The sequence below is a fragment of the Schistocerca gregaria genome, chromosome 3 (assembly GCF_023897955.1).
Source record: "Schistocerca gregaria isolate iqSchGreg1 chromosome 3, iqSchGreg1.2, whole genome shotgun sequence".
Taxonomy (NCBI): Eukaryota; Metazoa; Arthropoda; class Insecta; order Orthoptera; family Acrididae; genus Schistocerca; species Schistocerca gregaria.
In genome coordinates this window covers 281,022,894-281,048,628 of record NC_064922.1, presented here as the reverse complement: position 1 = coordinate 281,048,628, position 25,735 = coordinate 281,022,894, and the positions used below count along the sequence as shown (strand labels likewise).

The following is a 25,735-nucleotide window of genomic DNA, read 5'->3' as shown; positions in this document are numbered from 1 at the left end:
ATTGGAAGCGTGTATTCGTCATCGCCGTACTGGCGTATCACCCGGCGTGATGGTATGGGGTGCCATTGGTTTCACGTCTCGGTCACCTCTTGTTCGCATTCATTGAACAGTGGACGTTACATTTCAGATGTGGTACGATCCGTGGCACTACACTTCATTTAATCCCTGCGAAACCTTGTACACGCCATCCAAGCTTTGTTTGACTCAATGTCCAGGCATATCAAGTCCGTTATTAAGTCCAGAGGTGGTTTTTCTGGGCACTGATTTCTCAGCATCTATGCACCCAAATTGCGTAAAAATGTAATCACATGTCAGTTCTAGTATATTTGTCCAATGAATACCCATTTACCATCTGCATTTCTTCTTGGTGTAGCAATTTTTGTGGCCAGTAGTGTATTAGCAGCCCTCTGCCGCTAGCTTTCTCTGAATTGTAGGGTGTAACATGGCGGTTTGAAACTTAACTATGTAGGTAGTTGAGAAGCAGCGTGCTATAAGTGAATTAAGAATTCGAAGAGTTTCTCCAGACAGGGAGCACCTTCTCTCTTTCAGTATCCCAGTACCAGACCAAACACGAGCGCTGTGACATAGCAACAATCCGACGTCTCGGATTCACTATAATCGATCATCCTCCATACAGTCCCTACTTGGCCCCATCCGATTTTCATGTGTTTCGAAAATTTAAAGAATATATTCGAGGACTTAACTGTTATAGAGATGTAGGGTGCAAGCAGAGGTGAGGTTGTGGCTCCGTCAACGAAGTCAAACTCTGTATAGTGACGGTATCAACACAGTGATCTCTCGTTGTGAGAAGCGTGTTCGTCACTAGGGTGACTATGTTGAGAAACAAATATATAGAGATAAAGAATAAACATGTAAAATGTTAATAACGTTTGTTACATTTAGAAATCTTTAGGAGTCTTCATATAAAAAAATACGGAGTCATTACTTTTCAGCACGCCCTCCTATTTGGTGAAAAAATACCATCGCCTGATTTAATTCGGTTACGTTCCATTGCTTTTCTTTTCCTTTTGTTAGTGTACATCGTATAACCTCCTCTGTAGACACTATACATTTCGTTCAGCTGCTCCTCGAAGTCCGTTTTTGTCCCCGACAGAATTAAAATACCATCTTTAAGTTTTTATAACTTCTACTTGAACTTTAATTCCCTCTCCAGTTTTCTCCTAGATTTCCTTTATTGCTTGCTCGTTGTACAGACTGAATAATATCGAGGATAGGCTACAAATCTTATCTCACACTCTTTTCACATGCCGTTCCCTTTCATGTTTTGCACTATTACAATTGCAGTCTGCTTTGTGAACAAATTGTAGATAGTCTTCCTTTCTTTACTTTATCCATGTTGCCATCAGAATTTCAAAGAGTGTGTTTCAATGAACATAACAATAACATTTATAAAATATGACCCTTAAGCTGTGACGACAACCGAGTTTAAGTGAAAACGACTAGCGCTAGATAATGTTGGTGGAGAGTATTATTGAAACAGACGGTTTTCTTTTATACCAGCTTTTTTCATTTCCAATTTAACCTCACTGTTAAAACCGCTCAAAATAAGCTGTTTCTGAAATAACCGATTTTTGGCTTTTTATTTCCGTTATTTCCAGTAATAACGTAGACAACGAACAAAGACTGAAGAATTCTAACTCCCACAGACTTTTGCACTATACATTTCAAGACACGTAGAACCAAAGTATGAAATAAAATAGTTTCGCTGATTTTCTCGAAAAGTAATGAAGTGTTGAATATTACAAAAATTACCGGTATTCTCCTACTGATTCTAATTTTTTGAAAGTCGACAAGAAAATCGTGCTGTAATCGAGGAATGTACTACTATTGGGCATTGCGAATGTTCATTGCTAAGGGGTGGAAACTGCACTTGGAGAACTCTATTTCTCGTGTTAAGTTGTCCGTTTCCAAGGGCTACACCCAGATAAAAGCACATTTTGTAGAACAGCTACTTCCTATTTTAATTACGAACTATGAATGAACTATTACGTTTTTTCCGGCATGCTGGGTTAATAACGGGACAACACCTTGTGTTAATCAGTTGGATGCAGAAAACAGCCAAACTGACAAGATTCAGTTATTTTATTTAATTCATGACTAGTTTCGGGTTACCTGAACCAGTTTTCAAATCATCCAGACAGACAAAATGGTATATTCTATAACAGCTTGCAAACGATGTTAAGATCATGCATAGACCTATAACAAAGTTAAGTTTTTCTGTGAATATTGGGAGGATAGATACACAATACGAATGGAGATTGGCTGCTTTTTACATCAAAGTTTCTAAGTAGTTAATTTATTACTGTTGCCATAATTTTTTTGTCTTTTTAGTGTTTCATAGAAATGGCAGACAATAATAAACTTGCGTGTAAAATTTGTAGTGTCCTCCTTCTTTGATTATTTCGGAAGAAGAGCCTGTTTCGTAGTCAAATACGTTTATTTACTTTTCAACAGGAATTTGAGTAGCCCTACAACTGATTTTTGTTAATAAACAAAAATGCTCTTTCAAACAACTTAAATCAACATTTGATACACTAGGTAAAAATATAACATTTGCAAGGAACAAGTACATACAATCGTTACAATTTCAATAAAGAATTAATTTATTGGCCAGTATTTATTGTTTAATCTGTACATAGGCATTCGTTCTACAATGTGTTGATCTGTAAGTCCTTTTATCAGACACCATATCTTTCAAACACGATACTAATCTTTCAGAAGCCATACAAACTTCCCACCAAACATAAAATTCTTATGCTACAACTGACGACCGTGTGATACACATTTTACTCTGCTCCCAAAAACCGAAATGATCACCGCTTCCAGGTAGAAAATGATGCTGAAAGTGAATCTCTGTTTCTCTTAGAAACTAACATTTGGGCTCCATTAGGGCACTCTTGGCTACTTCCTGATCACGTGATGTCCAAAGAGGGTTTGCTGTTGTTCTGACCACATCCCCTTGAAGTAAATGTGAAACTTTAACGATTTCGTCCAAGTAGTTATTTACCTCTTGGGTCATATCTGTAACTGCTCTACTGGCAATGCAGGGGTTCACGTAGAAAACATTTTTCTGAAGCTTGGATTTGACAGTATAGAGCTGCACAGTTGATAGTTCCGTAATACTTTTGCCCTTCAACACTTAAGGCTGCTTAGAAGCTTTTGTAATATAACTTAGGCTGCTATATGTCTAGAATAAATTTCCTTAACGCGTTTTGGAGAATGGTCACTAGGGCAATCACAAGAATTCCTGTACTTTACTCGCTTGCGGAAATCTTCCGTCTGGCTTTGTCAAGCAGCATTAAAATATCCAATATTTCTGACAGCAATTTAATGCATTTCAGTACTTCCAGCCGGCCGGTGTGGCCGAGCGGTTCTAGGCGCTTCAGTCTGGAACCGCGCGACCGCTACGGTCGCAGGTTCGAATCCTGCCACGGGCATGGATGTGTTTGATGTCCTTAGGTTAGTTAGGTTTAAGTAGTTCTAAGTTCTAGGGGACTGACGACCTCAGATGTTAAGTCCCATAGTGCTCAGAGCCATTTGAAGTACCTCCGGCCTAGGGATGGTGCCCTTCTAAGATACAATCGACGTTCTGCTATGAGAGTGATGAAGATGTTTGGATTGTGGGGTGCTGAACTGCGCAGTTATCAGCGCCTGTACAAATTCCCAACCTTTGCTCAGTCCAATCTCGCCATTTGCATGAATGATGATGACAACAAAAACACCCAGTCATCTCGAGGAGGGGAAAAATCCCTGCCCTCGCCGGGAATCGAACCCGGGACCCCGTGCCCGGAAAGCGAGAAAGCGACCACGAGACCACGAGCAGTGGACACTGTGGCAGTGAGGAACCTCCGTATACGCCAGGAGGGGGCAAGTCTTGCGTACCACATGTACACGCATACCGTCTAATAGACCACGCTATAGGGTGACAGACACTTTATTGTTTAAGTGACGCTGTACAGATACTTATATCACATGTTTGTTGATAGTTCTCAGCTGTAGGTGCTGTTAAAATAGGACTGTTCGCTTTTCCCATTTTCTATATTAAGTATTTCAAAGTCCGCAGCACGTGGTCTCGCGGTTGCGTTCTCGCTTCTCGGGCACAGGGTCCCGAGTTCGATTCCTGGCGGGGTCAGGGATTTTCACCTGCCTCGAGATGACTGAGTGTTGTGTCGTCTACCTCATCATCATTCATCCCCATTATGATCGGAGGAAGGCAATGGCACACCACCTCCGCTAGGACCTTGCCTAGCGGGTCTCCCACATCGTCCCCTACACTCTGTCGCGGAGTATGGGGCTTCATCATCATCAATATTTCAAAGCAATGAAAATTTCACGAATAAATACTACTCGTTTGTATTAAAAGTTTTATTTGAAAACCAAAAAAATTTAGCACCACTGCTATCCCAAATTGATATACAGGTTTTTTATTTAGTTATTAGTGAAAAATATGTAAACTTATTATGAACGACATAAAAAGTCGATAAATATCGGTTACTGAGAAGTAAATTATTGGCATCGGTTTTAACGCGTCGGTTTTTCCCGTCCCCTCTAGATGATGCATCCAAATATGCATCCAAAGTTTTTATTTTTCTCTTTCTCTTCGAATTTTTATAACAATTAGTATTCAATAGTAATTTTACACGTCTATCAGTTGTGGACTTTCAGCTCTGATGATGACTGAGTAGAGTGGTTGCCAGTCACAAGTCCATCAAATGCGATCGAGGCATTTGTGAATAAAAGTATTCTATAAATAGATCGCGTGCAATATTTTGGTAATGTCGAATTTCATGGATTTAGGTGTACGGAGGGGTGGTCCACTATGAGAGAAGTGGGTGTGGCCACACGGGACGGGCAGTGATGGCAGAGCGGAGGAGGGGCCTGCAGAGCTGCAGTGGTCACGTGGGAGGCGCGGCTGCTCATATTGAGATAGTTGCGAGTTGGCGCCTCTGCCCCCCCCCCCCCCGTCCCCTCCCCCCCCCCCCCCACCTGGAGCGCAGCCACATCAAAGGCACCGCCGCCGCACCCCGCTAAGTCGTAATAAAGTGCTGGCCGCACCCCCACAAAAGCGAGAGCTGCCGCGACGAGGGAAAAACAGTCGTGTCGCCGCACCGGCCAGCGGATTACGGGGCTCGCGTTCCCTCGCCAGCGAAAGCGCCTCCTCTGTCTGAGGTAATATCGGCCCTGCAGGCGTCTCTCCTCGAGCACTGCCCACTGCCCACTGCCTGACTACTTCCTTTGGTGCTTCGCGAGGATTTTGCGCCACGACTTAGTACCTAGCGTTAAGATGCTAACGCATTCTTACTGCTTAACCTGGAGGTAGTCAACATTTCGCAATATTTCTATGGTAGGCTAATAACCAAAAGTTAAATAAGCGCCCAAACTATTTCCAGCCTAAGGCGAATTTATGTAGCAATACTGACGGATCAGTTTTAAATAGTGATAAAGCAATATGTAAAAGACTGGAATGAGATTTTCACTCTGCAGCGGAGTGTGCGCTGATATGGAACTTCCTGGCAGATTAAAACTGTGTGCCGGACCAAGACTCTGTTAAGTTTGGAAGGTAGGAGACGAGGTACTGGCAGAAGTAATGCTGTGAGGACGGGGCGTGAGTCGTGCTTGGGTAGCTAAGTTGGTAGAGCACTTGCCCGCGAAAGGCGAATGTCCCGAGTTCGAGTCTCGGTCCGGCACACAGTTTTAATCTGCCAGGAAAAGTAAAAGACTGGTTTAACACGATCACGAACTGATGGATGAGGGTTCATCTAAGAGCCAAAGAATCTTATTCTCTGTAAATATGTGAAACTGAGGAAAAGGTAGCAACTACTGAGGAAGTAGAGACAGCCATCAAGAAGCGGAAGAATTATAAGTCCCCACGAATGGCTAATACAAGTACAGGGTGATTCTGAAGTCACTATACATTTCAGTGATACAGTAACGGAGTAGTTGTTTCTCGCAGGTACCACGACAGAATGCTAACTAAATAAGTATGAATCGCTGTTGTTTCTGCTCGTCTTCGTGGAATGACGTATGAACTGGTGCGGACAGACCTTGCCCGTCTATTCCGGAAAACAGGTCCCACTAGGCTTGCTATCATGTCCCTAGTCAATAAATTCCAGCGTACTGGTAGGGTTGCAGATGAAGAACGTCCATGGAGGTCGGCCATAACGCCGGACACCGGGCAAAGTGGGCAGGATGCGATCGCACGTAGCTCTTCCGCATCTACCAGGAGACTTAGTAGGGAGCTTGGTATTCATCGAACCACTGTATGGAGAGTTCTTCGTTACAAGCTGCACAAACGTGCGTACCATATCCAGGTCGTACATAAGCTTGAAGCGCAGGACTACGCAGCCAGACAAGCTGTGGAAAATGATAATTTGATACAAAATGTCTTGTTGAGTGATGAGCTACATTTCATACCTGTGGACATAAGAACAGACACAACTGCAGGATCTGGGCTGACGAACAACCAAGTGTTCTGCAGGAGCAAAAGTGAATGTGTGGTTAGAGATAACGAGGTCAAAAGTGTACGGGCCCTGCTTCTTCGCAGAACAAACCCTTACTGGAACCACATACCTATGTTGGAACAGTTTTTGGAGCCCCAGTTGGTATCTGATGGGATTATGCATACTGTTGTTTTTCAACAGGATGGTGCTCCACCCCATTTTGCCCTCGTTGTTCGGGATTATCTGAATCAAACATTTCCCGGTATGTGGATTGGTGGTGCCTCTCCACGGATGTGGGCACCCCTCTCTCCTGACTTGACACCCTTAGAATTTTTGCATGGGGGTTTATCAAGTCTAAGGTATACCAGGTGAAGATCTGCTGCACTGAACACTTAACACAGCGGATTCGAGACGCAGCTGTTGAGATTACACCAGATATGCTTGGGCAGGATTTTCGGTCTACAGTGGAGCGCTGGGGGGTATGGTGAGACATGCAAGGTGGTCACACTGAAATGTACTGAAATTATGTCCTATTGTAACATAAGTTGCAATGCCATTACATACTGGTTAATAAAATTTGTTTAAGTACAAAATATATAGTGCCTTTAGAATCACCCTCTGTAACTAATTAAAAATGCAGGAAAGGAATGTGTGAAACGTTTACACACGTTTGTAATTAAAGTTTGGGTAGATGAACGCTTCGCTGACGAATGGAACATGGTATTATAAGCCCAATAAACAAGAAAGGCTTCATTATGATGTCCTCAGAGGAATTCGCCTATCTTTTTTAGTATGCTTGTCTCTAAGTTGAAAATTCTGCTTGTGACCATCTACTTGGATTTCGTCACGGAAGGTCTACTGTTGACCAGATCCACACGACATGGCAAACACTACAAAAATAAAAAGAATCTGGCATTGATACATATATCAATCCCAGATTATTGGGTTCAGATTAGGTTACGAGAGAAAGACACAGAATCTTTTAGAAAACAAATGGTGAAAAAAAATTTAGAATGGCTTGAATGCGAACGTGTTATATTTCTCTTGACAGCTTATGAATCTATCAGCTAAACTACGGCTTTGACATGGCAGCCGGGCTCCGCTTATGGTATACACTGTGTAAAGACTGTATCTAGAAAGATCATTATTTGTTATTTGACTATGACAAGTTGTTCCAAAATGACGTGATTTGGATAAATCATCTCTCTACCATAGCGCTGAAACGGTATACTTCCATAACACGGAAGTTATTACACTAAAACATCAAATACAGGAAGCCTTTAACAACCGATATGTAGTTTCCTGTCATTTTGTTATTCAAATCATAGGTAAAACAAGGTATTTTCGAGAGATCCTCAATTTGCCGATGCTCTGAAACAGCTCATATTCATAGCGTGTACTACATAATAAAAAAACCGCAGCAAACACGAAGTGTAACTTCATACAATATGGCGGTTTCCATGTTCTGTTCTGGCGTAAAAACTATGTCGCGTCTCATTGGCCTCGTTCTACTCCACGAGACAAAAGTCTGTCATGCGAAATCATTCTTTTCACGCTCTGCCGTGCAGTGTAAAGTGGAATTCAGCGCTGTGACGTCACGCACATTTTCACGCCCAGTGAGAAGACAGCTTAAGCCGTCCTCTCACAGGTCTTGAAAGCGCACTTTGACGAGATGCTAGTGACGTCACAGCAGAGACTTCCACTTTCTACTACAATGCGAAGCGTGAAATAAAGAATCTGACCTGTCAGATTTTCGCCTTGTGGAGAGGAACGCGGCCAATGAGATGTGACATCGTTGTACGTCACAACATAGCAGCCGCCATATTGCATGGCGTTAAACGTTGTTGGGTGTTATGTCTCGTAGAGTACATGGTATGAATATAAGCTGTTTCAAAGGAGTTGTAAATTGAGGGTCTCTCTAAGAAGCATTGTTTCAGCTACGATTCGTTATGGTAAAATGACTTGAAACTACATATCGGTAGTTAGACTTCCTGTATTTAATGTTTTCAGTGTCATAACTTATGTGCTACGAAAGTACATCGTTGCAGTGCAACGGCACAATGATGATCTATCAAAAGCGCATCCTTCTGTTACAATTTTCATATTAAATATCAAATAATTACATTTCTAGGTACAGTCTTTAGACATTGTTTACCATATATATTGGGGTCCAGCAGTGGTTCATGTCCACCTCTTCCCAATTTTTAAAAAACTTTTCTTTGCTAAAAGATACTGGGTCTTTCTTATTCATTTCCTAGAACTTTTATCTCGAATTTCGATGTCATTTATTAAAAATAATGTATTTGCTGGAACTCTTGTTGCAAAGACCAACGATAGTAATGTTTCCGTAGTGGCCAGAAATCTTAACGTGATCGGCAGTCTACGTCTGAAAGTAAACACAAGTTACACACTCGGAGTTTTTGTAAATGTACATATACAGGTTGGTCCATTGATTGTGACCGGACCAAATATCTCACGAAATAAGCATCAAATGAAGGAACTACAAAGAACGAAACTCGTCTAGCTTGAAGGGGGAAACCAGGTGGCGCTATGGTTGGCCCGCTAGATGGCGCTGCCATAGGTCAAACGGATATCAACTGCGTTTTTTAAATTAGGAACCCACATTTTTTATTACATATTCGTGTAGTACGTATAGAAATATGAATGTTTTAGTTGGGCCACTTTTTCGCTTTGTGATGGCGCTGTAATAGTCGCAACCGTATAAGTACGTGGTATCACGCAACATTCCGCCATTGCGGACGGTATTTGCATCGTGTTACATTACCCGTGTTAAAATGGACCGTTGAAGGTCGATATCGTGTTGATGTATGGCCATTGTGATCAAAATCCTCAACGGGCGTGTGCTATATATGCTGCTCGGCGTTCTGGACGACATCATTCAAGTGTCCGGAGCGTTCGCCGGATAGTTATGTTATTTAAGGAAACAGGAAGTGTTCAGCCACATGTGAAACGTCAACCACGACTTGCAACATATGGTGGTGCCCAAATAGGAATTTTAGCTGCTGCCGCGGCTCATCCGCACATCAGTAGCAGACAAATTGCGCGGGAATCGGGAATCTCAAAGACGTCGGTGTCGAGAATGCTACATCATCATCGAGTGCACCCGTACCATATTTATATGCACCGGGAATTGCATAGCGAGGACTTTGAACGTCGAGTACAGTTCTGCCACTGGGCACAAGAGAAACTACGGGACGATGACAGATTTTTTGCACGCGTTCTATTTAGCGACGAAGCGTCATTCACCACCAGCGGTAACGTAAACCGGCATAATATGCACTATTGGGCAACGGAAAATCCACGATGGCTGCGACAAGTGGAACATCAGGTACCTTGGCGGGTTAATGTATGGTGCGGCATTATGGGAGGAAGGATAATTGGCCCCAGTTTTATCTATGGCAATCTAAATGGTGCAATGTATGCCGATTTCCTACGTAATGTTCTACCGATGTTACTACAAGATGTTTCACTGCATGAGAGAATGGCGATGTATTTCCAAGATGATGGATGTCCGACACACAATTCGCGTGCGCGTTGAAGCGGTATTGAATAGCACATTTCATGAGAGGTGGATTGGTCGTCGCAGCATGTTCACCGGATCGGACGCCCCGGATTTCTTTCTGTGGGGGAAGTTGAAGGATATTTGCTATCGTGATCCACCGACAACGACTGTCAACATGCGTCAGCGCATTGCCAGTGCATGTGCGAACATTACATAAGGCGAACTACTCGCTGTTGAGAGGAATGTTGTTACACGTATTGACAAATGAATTGAGGTTGACGGACAAAAAATGGTTTAAATGGCTCTGAGAACTATGGGACTTAACATCTGTGGTCATCAGTCCCCTTGAACTTAGAACTACTTAAACCTAACTAACCTAAGGACACCACACACATCCATGCCCGAGGCAGGATTCGAACCTGAGACCGTAGCAGCCGCGCGGTTCCGGACTGAGCGCCTAGAACCAGTAGACCACCACGGCCGGCGGTTGACGGACATCATTTTGAGTATTTATTGCATTAATGTGGTATTTACAGGTAATCACGCTGTAACAGCATGCGTTCTCAGAAATGATAAGGTCACAAAGGTACATGAATTACATTGGAACAACCGAAATAAAATGTTCAAACGTACCTACGTCCTGTATTTTAATTTAAAAAACCTAACTGTTACCAACTGTTCGTCTAAAATTGTGTGCCATATGTTAATGACTACTACAGCGCCATCTATCATAAAGCGAAAAAAGTGGTCCAACTAAAATATTCATATTCCTTTAAGTACTACACGAATATGTAATAAAAGTGGGGGTTCCTATTTAAAAAAACGCAGTTGATATCCTTTTGACCTATGAAAGCGCCATCTAGCGGGCCAACCATAGCTCCATCTGGTTTCTCCCTTCAAGCTAGAGGAATTTCGTTCTTTGGAGTTTTTTCGTTTAACGCTTATTTCGTGAGAAATTTTGCCCGGTCACGATCAACAGACCATCTATCTCTGGGTTTATGGACTGGGTGATGTTTGTATTTCGTCGGTACATATCCTTTCCAATGATGACCAGCTTCGAAAAAATATCGTCTTCCATTGGAATGATATTAGGAAACGAATCTCGATTTTGAAATCTGTGTGATGAAGCTTGTTATTTCAGACTACTGGTAATAAATGCAACATCGAGAATGTGGATATTACGCATGCATAAACTGACATTAATCACTATACCTAAACCACATTTAATTGAAAACGAAAATATGGTGAAAATTCGATTGAGTTAACGAATAACTTCTTGCTAGTATATGTGTCGTTGTACAGCATTATATAGTGTACCTCTAGCAGGAGTCCGCTGTTGAACCATCGACGGCTCCAGAATCTTCTTTGCGATTTTCTCCACACTTCTTCGACAGTCGCTAACAGAGTTAACACAGCAGTTTTACGCGCATCGATTTTCGCAAGGAAACCGTATGGTTTGAAAGCCAAATAATGCCGAAAACTGCTGCTGGAGAGCGCTGAGAGGGCAAATCACTTTTCCTTAGCTATATAAACAATTTGGGAGACAATGTGAGCAGCCGTCTTAGGTTGTTTGCAGATGACGCTGTCTTTTATCGACTTATAAAGTCATCAGAAGATCAAAACAAATTGCAAAACGATTTAGAAAAGATATCTGAATGGTGCGAAAATATTGGCATTTGACCCTAAATAACGAAAAGTGTGAGGTTATCCACATGAGTGCTAAAAGGAAACCGTTAAACTTCGGTTACACGATAAAGGCCGTAAATTCAACTAAATACCTAGATATTACAATTACGAACAACTTAAATTGGAAGGAACGCACAGAAAATGTTGTGGCGAAGGCTAACCAAAGACTGCTTTTTATTGGCAGGACACTTAGAAAATGTAACAGATCTCCTAAGGAGACTGCCTACACTACGCTTGTCCGTCCTCTTTTAGAATACTGCTGCGCGGTGTGGGATCCTTACCAGATAGGACTGACAGAGTACATCGAAAAAGTTCAAGAAAAAGCAGCACGTTTTGTATTATCGCGAAATATAGGAGAGAGTGTCAAAGAAATTATACAGGATTTGGGCTGGACATCATTAAAAGAAAGGCGTTTTTCGCTGCGGCGGAATCTTCTCACAAATGTCAGTTGTGGGGTCGGATATCCTGCTCGAGTCCACGTGAATGTTAGCTGCCTCGTCTCGCGTGAGGACGACTTGACGACTTGAAGCTACAGGATGTCCCACATAAAACAGGTACGCCTCGTGTTCCGGTTAATCACCTGTAGTCGAATTAGTTGTGAAGTGACAACACTGTCTCGAAAGATGGCTACGCTGCATATTGCCGGAAAGTTGAGTGCAGCTGTGTGTTTGTGTGTCAGTTGTTGAGAGAAGCTCGTATTGTTGAATTGTTACGGAAATGGGGCAGTTTGCATTAGAACATCGAACTGATATTGTGGAGTGTCACATAAAGACAGCTCCATGAAGGAATGTACAGAAATATTTCAAGCGCAGTGTCCTGATAGGAAAGTCCATCCGACCAGGACTATTCGAGATCTGTACAAGAAATGGAAGATTGTAGGATTCCTTAGGAATGCACAGAGGAATAGGCGACCGACAGTGGGCATCCCTAAAAACATAGACAGAATTCCTATGGACATGACGTGAAGTCCCGGCAAGTCGACAGGAGGTTATCACAGGAAGATGGTATATAGCGTACATCGTGTTGTCATGTGCTAAAATATATGGTATTTAAAAACTTATGGAGTGAGTGTGGAACGACAATTGAAACTTGAGGATCAGGAAGAAAGGAGTTCATTCTTGTGGCTGGCTGTTAACATCAATTGCTACCGGTTACTTGGGCTCCTTCGTTTGCTTCATGTCAGATTAGGCCTGATTTCATTTGTCGGTTTATGCAAATTCTCAGGATTGCAGATACTGGTCGCAGGACAACCCACATATTCTGCATAAAGAACCACTCAGAGAAGACAGGTGTTTGGTGTGCGTTGTTGGCCATGCGCATTATCCGCCCATATTTTTCTATTACAACTCAAACGACGCCAGATGTCTACATGTCTCTGACTCATTCTACTCACAATTACCAGATGCAGAAAAGCTCTATTGTTTGTGACTGATTTGACGAACACTGTGGACAACTAGAGTGAATTATCTGGCCACCCAGATCGACATGAATCCCATCGAACATTTATGGGACAATGTCGGGAAGTCAGTTTGTGCACAAAATCTTGCACCGGCAACACTTTCGCAATTATGGACGGCTATAGACGCAGCATGGCTTAATATTTTTGCATTCCATGCTATGCGACGCCGAACAAAAGGAGGTCCGATACTATACTATGAGATATCCAGTGACTTTTGTCACGTCAGTGCATTTCGGGTAATATAAGCGTTGTGAGTTACGCTGCGTCACGACTTGATCGTACTATTATACAATTTCTAACCGTGACACTTGTGTTACTGTGTTATACGTTTAACCGGCCGGAGTGGCAGAGCGATTCGAGGCGCCTCAGTCCGGAACCGCGTGACAGCTGCGGTCACAGGTTCGAATCCTGCCTCAGGCATAGATGTGTGTGATGTCCTTAGGTTAGTTAGGTTTAAGTAGTTCTATGTTCTAGAGGACTGATGACCTCCGATATTAAGTCCCATAGTGCTCAGGGCCATTTGAACCATTTTGAACCTTGAATTGCCTTAATGTTTGTGGCACGATTTAAGGCGATAGTAAACCTTTCGTTACTTCCCCCCATCCCCATCCCTGAGGTAGTGGTAGTGGGGTTTTATTATTCTCACATTAGAGTGAGAAGAAGACGTCTACCGTCTATAAATCTGTGGATAACATTAATATTTCTGCAAAGGCACGTGGTGTACAAAATGTTCTATCTGGTTCATCTGTTTTCGTTGGTGCTGTTCTAAATGTTTGTATACAGAATAATGATAACAGAACCCAAGCCAATGGTGGTATTCCTTTTTAGTTTATTCATGGTTTCTCGAATCTCGGGCGTGATGCATACCGGTTTTATGTGGGACTCCCTGTAGTTTTGAATACGAGAATCGTGCACCATCTAGATCGAGACGCTCACCATACACCCAGATGGAGATACTGTGTTCTGCTTGTCGAGAAATCGTCTATCTAGCAATAAATCCGGCTAGACACCCGACACGCCAGTGCGGCAGCGACTGTAAGGCTTTTCCCCTGTGACAGTGAGACAATAAGCTGAGCTGATGCCCACAGCTCACGCTCGCACGCGCCGGCGTCGCTCCTCTGGGAGGCTGAGAGCAGCACCAGCCTGCCGTCAGAGCGTCGCGGCGCGTCGCGGCGCCTCGGGAACGTCGGCGGATCACAAAAGGCGCAGGCGGCGGAGGAGGAGGTGGGGGTGGAGGAAGCGGAGGCGGCGGTGGAGGCTGGCAGAGGCGCGGCCCCAGTTTGCGCGCGCGGGCGACTGAATTATCGAAGCGGCGCCGGCAAACAGCCCAGCCTCTGCTAATATTTGGCACTCCGGGTGCGAATATTAAAGTCTACCCCTGGCCGCCGACGGCTCAATCAGCTCCTCCGCAGCTCCGCTCCCCGCGCCTTCGTTTCCGCGAAGACCACTTCTGTAGGCTGTCGCTTTCTACCGAGTTACTGTCCTGTTGTCGTCGTCTTCAGTCCGAACACCGATTTCGTTGCAACACACTAGACTAGCAGGTGACAGTACCGACACATATAAGGTGGGAGGTTCAAAATTCGTCATCTTAATACGTTAGGACATGTATAAGCCCTGAAGGTATGTATTATATATTAGCGGAACAAACACTGGTAGCAGTTACATCTGAAAAATATCTTGGAGCATGCGTGCGGAACGATTTGAAGTGGAATTATCATATAAAATTAATTGTTGGTAAGGCGGGTACCAGGTTGAGATTCATTGGGAGAGTCCTTAGAAAATGTAGTCCATCAACAAAGGAAATGGCTTACAAAACACTCGTTCGACATATACATGAGTATTGCTCATCAGTGTAGGATCAGTACCAGATCCGGTTGACGGAGGAGATAGAGAAAATCCAAAGAAGAGCGGCGCGTTTCGTCACAGGGTTATTTGGTAACCGTGATAACGTTACGGAGATGTTTAGCAAACTCAAGGGGCAGACTCTGCAAGAGAGGCGCTCTGCATCGCGGTGTAGCATGCTCGCCAGGTTTCGAGAGGATGCGTTTCTGGATGAGGTATCGAATATATTGCTTCCCTCTATTTATACCTCCCCAGGAGATCACGAATGTAAAATTAGATATATACGAGCGCACATGGAGGCTTTCCGACAGTCGTTCTTCCCGCGAACCGTACGCGACTGGAACAGAAAAGGGAGGTAATGACAGTGGCACGTAAAGTGCCCTCCGCCACACACACTTGCGGAGTACAAATGTAGATGTAGATGTAGAACAGAGTACAGCATATGGATTGAGAGTAAATCGAACGAAGTCGAAATTAATGAAAAGTAACACAAATGTGAACTGCGAGAAACTTAGCATCAGAATTGGGGATCACGAAATAGACCGAGTTAAGGAATTCTACTACGTAGGCAGCAAAATAACCCATGACGGACGGAGCGAGGAAGACATCTAAAGCAGATTAGCACTGGGAAAAAGAGCATTCCTGGCCAAGAGAAATCTACTAGTATCAATTTCTGAAAGTATACGTTTGAAGCACAGCGCTGAATGGTAGTAAAACATGGATGGTTCGAAAACCGGAACAGAAGAGAGTTTCGAAGTATTTGACATTTGGTGCTACATCTGTTACGAAATCTGGGAATAACTTCCGTAGAACTAGAGAGAGAATTAGAAGAAGAGGAAAACATTGATTGGAGTACACCCAGAAAATGATTGAGACGTAGGTTGCAAATTGTACACTGAGAGGAAGAGTTTGGCACAGAAGATGAATTCTTGGCGGGCCGTATCAAACCATTCAGAAGTCTGATGACTCAAAAAAAGTCCTGAAATGTTATTGAAAAGCGTGTAAATTATTTGGTATATACAAAATAATTTACTTTTTTTGATTAATTACACTTCTGACTGGTTTGATGCTGCCCGTCACGCATATATACATATATATTCCTGGAAATGGAAAAAAGAACACATTGACACCGGTGTGTCAGACCCACCATACTTGCTCCGGTCACTGCGAGAGGGCTGTACAAACAATGATCACAAGCACGGCACAGCGGACACACCAGGAACCGCGGTGTTGGCCGTCGAATGGCGCTAGCTGCGCAGCAGTTGTGCACCGCCGCCGTCAGTGTCAGCCAGTTTGCCGTGGCATACGGAGCTCCATCGCAGTCTTTAATACTGGTAGCATGCCGCGACAGCGTGGACGTGAACCGTATGTGCAGTTGACGGACTTTGAGCGAGGGCGTATAGTGGGCATGCGGGAGGCCGGGTGGACGTACCGCCGAATTGCTCAACACGTGGGGCGTGAGGTCTCCACAGTACATCGATGTTGTCGCCAGTGGTCGGCGGAAGGTGCACGTGCCCGTCGACCTGGGACCGGACCGCAGCGACGCAAGGATGCACGCCAAGACCGTAGGATCCTACGCAGTGCCGTAGGCGACCGCACCGCCACTTCCCAGCAAATTAGGGACACTGTTGCTCCTGGGGTATCGGCGAGGACCATTCGCAACCGTCTCCATGAAGCTGGGCTACGGTCCCGCACACCGTTAGGCCGTCTTCCGCTCACGCCCCAACATCGTGCAGCCCGCCTCCAGTGGTGTCGCGACAGGCGTGAATGGAGGGACGAATGGAGACGTGTCGTCTTCAGCGATGAGAGTCGCTTCTGCCTTGGTGCCAATGATGGTCGTATGCGTGTTTGGCGCCGTGCAGGTGAGCGCCACAATCAGGACTGCATACGACCGAGGCACACAGGGCTAACACCCGGCATCATGGTGTGGGGAGCGATCTCCTACACTGGCCGTACACCTCTGGTGATCGTCGAGGGGACACTGAATAGTGCACGGTACATCCAAACCGTCATCGAACCCATAGTTCTACCATTCCTAGACCGGCAAGGGAACTTGCTGTTCCAACAGGACAATGCACGTCCGCATGTATCCCGTGCCACCCAACGTGCTCTAGAAGGTGTAAGTCATCTACCTTGGCCAGCAAGATCTCCGGATCTGTCCCCCATTGAGCATGTTTTGGACTGGATGAAGCGTCGTCTCACGCGGTCTGCACGTCCAGCACGAACGCTGGTCCAACTGAGGGCGCCAGGTGGAAATGGCATGGCAAGTCGTTCCACAGGACTACATCCAGCATCTCTACGATCGTCTCCATGGGAGAATAGCAGCCTGCATTGCTGCGAAAGGTGGATATACACTGTACTAGTGCCGACATTGTGCATGCTCTGTTGCCTGTGTCTATGTGCCTGTGGTTGTGTCAGTGTGATCATGTGATGTATCTGACCCCAGGAATGTGTCAATAAAGTTTCCCCTTCCTGGGACAATGAATTCACGGTGTTCTTATTTCAATTTCCAGGAGTATATATATATATATATTCCTGAATTTATGATCCTTTTTGATTGCTGGCATGTTATTAGAAATGTGTATTGCTGACTGATGGACTCCTTTCTGAACCAAAGTGAGTGACTTCAAATCTTCGTGAAAGTTACTTTTATTTCTAGTATTGATTAACCCTGTCTCACTCCATTCTGAACCACTACTTTCCTTTCATATTCTTCGACTCTTACAACAGCAGTCTGGTTTCTGAACAAATTGCAGATAACCTTTCACTTCCTGTATTTATCGCTACTACCTCCCGAGTTTCAAAGAGCGTATTCCAGTCAAAATTATAAAACGCGCTATAAACGTATGTTTCGCTTTCTTCCACAATTTTTCCTCGAAAAATTCCTCGTTTATTTGCAGCTACGCGTCTGGAGTCCTGGTACCCATAGAAATCTCCCAGACGCAGACCGTAGCATGCTTCTGGAGGAGGCAAAACCAGATGGAGCAAATTATTTATAGAGTGTCTGTGGCACGCTAATTCGTATTTGGTAGCAGTGGCCATTTTGGATCTGTGTCAGGCAAATATACAGGACTTCCTTAGCCGTTCGGATTGACCTGGCATGTCTCCACCATTTCCAGTTCAACTATTTTTAATTTGTTTCAGGAGAAAAGCCACAGACAAAAATATGAACACCTGGTGAGTGTAACAGAATAAAGCCGATGACTTACTCCACGTGTACGTATTTTATTGCGCCTCCTCGGAAACATCTGTCATTTGAATAAGTCCTGTCACTGTGAGTACTGACGAAGGCATGGTAAGATGTGTATTCTTATCACACCGACAGAGCAGCACCTTCTACACAACGAGATATTTGCCATCTGCTGAAGCGGACGCAGTCGCCAGTGTAACAAAGCTTTTTCTTATATAAAAAATCAGTCTAGACGGTAGTAATTTTTATTTTTATTTCTGGTTATCGGTTTTGGGTCCTGAGATCATCCTCAGACCACGGCGCTAAGGGACGACCGAAGCCAATGCACGGGGCCGTTGTTTAGTACCGACTAGTACCTGTCACAAAAAAAAGTTGTATAGCAATGTGGACTGTTTTTCCTCAAAATATTGAGAACCATCTATGTTTTTCCGTAATTAAGTCAAAAATTATTCGTATGACAATGGTTGTATGCAAAAGGCTATCTAAAAAATCACTGCAGTCCTACGTTAGTCAGCTCTCGTTGGTTTCTCGGAGAATCACACTGTACTATCGGCGCCGGCCGCGGGGGTCTCGCGGTTCTAGGCGCTCAGTCCGGAACCGCGCGACTGCTACGGTCGCAGGTTCGAATCCTGCCTCGGGCATGGATGTGTGTGATGTCCTTAGGTTAGTTAGGTTTAAGTAGTTCTAAGTTCTAGGGGACTAATGACCACAGCAGTTGAGTCCCATAGTGCTCAGAGCCATTTGAACCATTTGACTGCTACGGTCGCAGGTTCGAATCCTGCCTCGGGTATGGATGTGTGTGATGTCCTTAGGTTGGTTAGGTTTAAGTAGTTCTAAGTTCCAGGGGACTGATGTCCGCAGCTGTTAAGTCCCATAGTGCTCAGAGCTATTTGAACCATTTTTTGTACGATCGGCATTATTACTTTTTCATTTAGAGACACCCCGTCGCCCTGACATGCTGCTACGAAATCAGAAACACGTAGTATCTCTACGCAGCAACTGAAACGTCTTGAACATGTTCAGTGGTAAACATCCTCGCGAGTGTTGCGGCCATGTGCAAAATCTATGAAAGATTAATTATCTTTCTCACGCAGTCTTATTGGGAATGACGGTGCTATTAACAGGTTTCGTTGTATAGCTATTGTCATGTTCAGTAAACGACGTCAGTGATTTACCACTTTGTGAAATGTCTATTTTCAAAATGGTTCAAATGGCTCTAAGCACTATGGGACTGAACATCTTAGGTCATCAGTCCCCTAGATTTAGAACTACTTTAACCTAACTAACCTAAGGACATCACACACATCCATGCCCGAGGCAGGATTCGAACCTGTGACCCTAGCAGCACCGCGGTTCCGGACTGAAGCGCCTAGAACCGCTCGGCCACAACGGCCGGCGAAACGTCTCTAATTGAATACATTTCCTCTTTCAAGATTCAGAATTAATTTTGATTTGTCGATAAAAGTGAGAGGTAATTTACTAATAAATTTAATAGTAATGGAGCTAGTATCGAATGCTGTGGTACAACAGCTGTGACAGGTCTCTATACAAAACATGTTTCTTTATGCAAATTTATGAAACTGGTTATGTTGCAACATATGAGGGAGAGTTCAAATGTTCCGAAAGTTGAATTTTGCGGGTGAGTGGTTAAGAGTCCACTGAAATATCGCTAGGTGTCTCCTGATCTATCCGTCTTGAATTCGTGTGGCAAGTTGCTCCGAGCTCAGGCGTACTATTGGTTGTTGGTGAGCGTATTTGCAATTTCGTATTTCAGTGAGTTTGCGGTTTTGCGATGGCTGAATTCGTAAGGCTACTATGCCTGTAACATTTTTTTTAAATTGGGAAAACCGCTGTAGATGCGCAACACCTGGAGGCAATACATTAAGTCTGACTCACTTACGACTGGTTCAAACGTTTCATATCGACTGATGATGAAAACCTTCCGATTATGCATCAACTGACATCACACCAGAAAACAATCGGAAAGTAGACCGTAGACAGACCATCCAAGATAACTGCAGCACTTTGGGAGTAAGCTATGATATATGTGCACGAATTTGTCGGAAGAATTAAACATGCATTATGGCGAAATATGTGTCATGTCTACTTCAAGACAATCAGAAGTAAAATCGCGTTTAAGTCTGCAACGATCTTGAATAACTGCTCTTAAAACATCCTTTCAAGGGTCGGTACTGGTGAAGAAAGTCGGATTTTAACTATGACGGTAAAACTAAGCAAAACTCTACGAAATGTAGAGTCTTTATCACCTCGGGCAAAAAATACTCTACAAATCGAGAGGAAAATTAATTCCTTGTTCTGTTTTCCTGGTAGTGACGTAATTTTTCAGTCTGTCTTTACGTTGTAGGACGTATGAGGAAATAAACGTTCACAGAAGTTCCGTGCGAACACCTGGGTACTTCACTATGACAATTCACGACCGCATGCGGTCTTAATTACTCAGAAACTTTTCATAAAAGCAAGATGGGGGTTGTTTTCCAACCGCCATACTGAACTGACTTACGTCGGTGTAACTTCTTTCCCCAAGATGAAAACGAAGCTGAAGGGATGAAGATCTGACACAGTGGAGAAGATTCAAATGAAATCGCACAAGGTACTAACTCCTTTACAGTGAAGGGCTTCCAGGATGCACTTCAAAAGTGACAGAAACCGTGGAATACATTCACTTCAAAGGGGACTACTTTGAAGGTGACTTTGAAAAATAAGACCTGGGCAAAATATTTCGGGAGCCTATCTAGCCGTACTGGGACAAGGGTTTTGGAAATGTTATCTGATTCATATTTCAATTGCGATAGTTAATTTATTTCTTAATGAATTTCACCCGATAGACCGCCTAGTCTGTCATGGATCATGGGTCTAAGCTACGCAAGAAACGGCGTTCAGAGTGGCATTTCCTTAGCCCAGTAAGTTCGATGAGCTCCCTTTGCGTTGGAGCTTTTTGGTCTCCGTTACGTGTGCCGTAGGGGAGATACACAATTAATTCTGAGTATTGTGGTCCGTGTCTACTAGGCACTTTTAGGGATTAGAGACTTATCTTTGACTTACTGTTAGATTCGGGTATTCCAACAGCACCATTAGCAATATTACGAGAGGCCCCGGCGTGACGCAGAAGTTTCCAGAACAGTACTACCAGCGAGGGAAGTGGACGACCAAAGAAGATGCCCGTATACGGCATTTGAAGCTAAGTGACCGAAAAGTCTGAATGCTTAAACAGATTCTGGATATGCTTGTAACTCGGGAGATCGATCAGTCGTACGGAAACCCTCATGGGTATAAGAGACGATTCCGCGTGTTTCTGCGTGTAATGTTTAAAAGTGTTGCATATTTACAGTTGGAAATTCATTACCCTCAGTGATCCATAAAGTTATTCTATTCATACAGAAATAATACGAATGTGTGCAGGTGCGTTTGTGATTAGTCATTTCCGATTTTGTTTTATTTACGTGTGTATTTACTTCATCTGGTAAGATTAGGGCCAACAATGCTGAACAATACTCAAGACTCGGTTGAAAACATTTTTTTAAGTGATGTGTTAACAAGAAGTTATGGAACACAGTCGTACATAGAAAGGTGGCGGGTTGCCTAGTGCTTAGGTGCAACTGAGTTTAGGCTAGCCTCCAACAGAGGGCGCATGAGGTAAGGAACTATTTTTTGCTTCCGCCTTAAGTCACACGGGTAGCTTCTAAGTGGACATCCATCCGCAAACTCGGGCACAAACCTACGCGTGACTCCACTCAATACAGTATCAACAGTGCCTTAAAACAACACCAGGATCATGCGTACAGCTCCGTCAAGAAAAGACCCAAACTGGACGTGATCGTATTAATCGTCCTCTGGATTCAGGACTAGATCAAAGTTAAAGAAAGATCAGGAAAACTGAACATCGTACTGTTTCCATCCACCATCCTGTTACTGAAGTTAAGTGTTCCTAGGATTTCAGTAAACAAATTATTGTAATCTGTGCTGCCATCATTTTGGCATTAACATTGCCTAACACTGCTCAGGCCTATTTATTGCTTACTACAGTGCCATAAAACTTCAGTATTAGACATGATGTTTTAAGCCGCAAATCCCCATTAATGTAAGAGTACAAAATGCCCAATCTTTGGAAGCGGTAACATCCGTCAGGTATCGGGTGTGACTATTCGAAATGATCTCAAATGAAATTATCAGATTACGCAAGTAACGGGCAAGGCGAACTCTAGACTGCGATTTATTGGTAGAATCTTGAAGCGATGCAGTCCTTCAACAAAGGAGATTGCTTACAATACGTTAGTTCGTCCAGTCTTACAGTCTTTTTCGTCTGTATGAGACCCTTACCAGTTGGGTCTGATTCAAGAGATTGAGAAGGTCCAAAGAAGAGCGGCAAGATTCGTGACTGGTAGATTCAGCCATCGCGAGAGCATTACAAATCTCATAGAATGTTTGAAGTGGGACATACTTGTAGGTAGACGACGCGCTAAACGGAAGGGGCTGCCCACTACATTCCGAAATCCCATCTTCGCCGAGCATGTAGAGCATATATTATTACCACCAACTTTCAAATCGCGCAATGATCACCATTCAAAGATAAGGGAAATCAAAGCTCGTACTGAGGCGTTCAGACAGTCGTTTTTCCCTGTCGCGATCCGCGAGTGGAACAGAGGGAAGGAAATATGACTTTGGCGCGAATTGTGTCCTCTGCCACACACCGCTTGGTTCTAGCGGAGTATATATGTAGATGTAGAATGTGTTACTTCTTAAGTACTAACTGCAGCTAATGGCCTTCCCCTAGTGGTAACAGCGGTTCCGTCAGATCACGGAAGTTAATCACTGTCGCGCTTGGCTAGAACTTGCATGGGTGACCCTTCCGAGTGCCGCTCCATATTCGCATCCAGTAACGCCTATCGACCAAGGATGACACGCGATCGGTCGGTATCGATGGTTCTTCCGAGGCTTGTTCGGACGGAGTTACTACTATCTGCAAACATTTTGCAGACAATATCCACATATACCACTGAATGTTACTGGAAAATTATACGAGTATCACTGTATGCCGTTTTCAGGTGGTATGACATTATAAAAATTGAGATACGTGAGCAGCTGGCTTTTCTGGAAGCGGAGGGCAAATACCCCAGACTACACTAGTTCTGACTTTTTCATTACTCTATAATCCGAAGCTAACAAAACCAACGTAATTAGACGTTTGCATCTTCAACTATACAGATTTTACTTATTTAACGTTAAATATGTAAGACATTAAATCATTTGTAATTAGACGTTTGAAACTGTTTTGCACATGGGAACTAGATTTCTTAAGGAATCTGTGTTGGGTTCAAAATGGCTCTGCGCACTATGGGACTTAAAAATGTTCAAATGGCTCTGAGCACTATGCGACTTAACTTCTGAGGTCATCGGTCGCCTAGAACTTAGAACTAATTAAACCTAACTAACCTAAGGACATCACACACATCCATGCCCGAGGCAGGATTCGAACCTGCGACCGTAGCGGTCGTGCGGTTCCAGACTGAAGCGCCTAGAACCGCTCGGTGAGTGTTGGGGCCGGCCAGTGTGGCCGAGCGGTTCTAGGCGCTTCAGTCTGGAACCGCGCGACTACTACGATCGCAGGTTCGAATCCTGCCTCGGGCATGGATGTGTGTGATGTCCTTAGGTTAGTTAGGTTTAAGTAGTTCTAAGTTCTAGGGGACTGATGACCTCAGATGTTAAGTCCCATAGTGCTCAGAGCCATTTGAACCATTTTTGAGTGTTGGGATTACTGGTTTTGTGGGACGGAACTTCTGATAAAGTCGCTCAACAGGTATATAACTTGAAGTTTCTGCATTGTAGACAGGTCAAAGAGAAGATGGAAGTACAAGTTTGAGCCTCGCATCATGTGGAAGGGTTCGATTTATAAAGATGATGATAATGAACAGCTGTCTCCCGAGAGCAGATTCGGTTGGTAGCATGGTTCTGGGACTACATGACATAGCTGAGTTAGTTTTGGGCAAAATGTTCACCCTGTCTCGGCAGATACCGATTGGCCGATGTTCATACCGAGGGCTGTTTTGTACTGGTGTAAAGAGGCCAAAGCCCTCCGAGCTCCTCAGGTATATGCGTGGCCTTCTCATCAATATTACTGTGCTTCGGGGGCGCATTCAGTGTAGGAAGGCCTCGCAAAGCTCCCACAAAAATTGCTAGATGGCTGATACGCCGTCTCATTGTGTAGTGTCGTGTCATTGCATTTGTTTTCCTGGTGCGGGCCACTGCTGCGAGCGACCGTTGGGTGTGATTAAGTTATCTCTCGGCGTAGGTATCGGCCACGGATCGGGGTGAGTTGTTTTTACGACAACCGCTCTGCGGCGAGTTTTCCCTGCGGAACAAGCGGCGCCGAAGCCATCGTCGTTACCCAGAATGTAGCGATCGGATGTATCGTACAGGGCGGTTAGCTTATCTGCTGTATGCGGTCGAGGACCCATTTTTTCTTTTTTTTTGCACACGAGATTGCCCTTTTCTCGTGGGTGAGTGCCTATGAACGTCAGGCGTCCAGCGCAGCGGGGGGCCACTCGAGATTTACTGGAATTCAGATCAAACACAGAAAACACAATATCACCATAATATGGAAAAACTTTCATTTACTCATGAGAGTTTACAGCACGTCCGGTTTCACACTATAATTTAAAATATTGTGACGTACCTCGTTAAAATGGGGCCCGTTGCATTACCTTTAGATTTTCTCGAGCAGAACTAAAGAATCGTAGCGGGAGGCTATTCTGAAGGACTCAGAGTTACATTTAACTGGACATTTTAACCTAAAAGCCGAACTATCTATTTTAATACGAAATAGTTGGGTACGGTCAATCGTTTATTAATAGTGGTTAGTTTTTGAGGCAACATTAAATGTGCTTAAACTAAAAAACAATCAGTGTACAGCGTTAGAATTTGGCAATTATTATAGCAATTAAATGCTCAGTGTTCTAAATTGCTCAGTCTTCTTCTAGAGATAATGTTACATCGAAATAAACTAATGTTAAGTATTCATATTTCTCTTTTGAACTCACTTTATCAAGAAGGTTATTTTCCTTAGAAATCGTTTCGTGGAACTCTTGACTTACATATCATCATCTTTGTGATTGTGACCGTTCACGTTCCTTTGTCTAGTGGACATTTATGAAAGATAATATTCTTTCGATATTGGCATTATAGCCTGTTTTCAGTTCCAATAGTTGGTATATCTAGATGTCCTTATGGCATCATAGCATTAATACGTGAGAACGAAAACTGAAGTGCCGATTCTTAATATTAATTGTGCAAGGAGGCCAATGATCCTTACATAATTCGGAAGGTACTTTGCCATATATGTGCACAAAGAAAAAATAATGTGTGTGTGTGTGTGTGTGTGTGTGTGTGTGTGTGTGTGTGTAGCCATTAAGAGTGGTAAAAGGAAGTAGGAGCTTTCACATCCGTAACACTGATGTTTCATTCTCTATCACGCATTAAAATCTCCAATATCTGAATATCGACAATTGAAGAGCTACCAACCTCTGCCCTGCTCACCGATCAAGTGCTATCGTATAAAT

The 25,735-nt window shown here is 43.8% G+C and overlaps 1 protein-coding gene across 1 annotated transcript in view; it reads right to left on the bottom strand.

Moving 5' to 3' along the window:
* Window positions 1–25,735, bottom strand: part of LOC126354274 (disintegrin and metalloproteinase domain-containing protein 22-like) — a 901,625-nt gene that overhangs the window by 303,412 nt on the left and 572,478 nt on the right. The gene's annotated exons all lie outside the window — the stretch shown is intronic.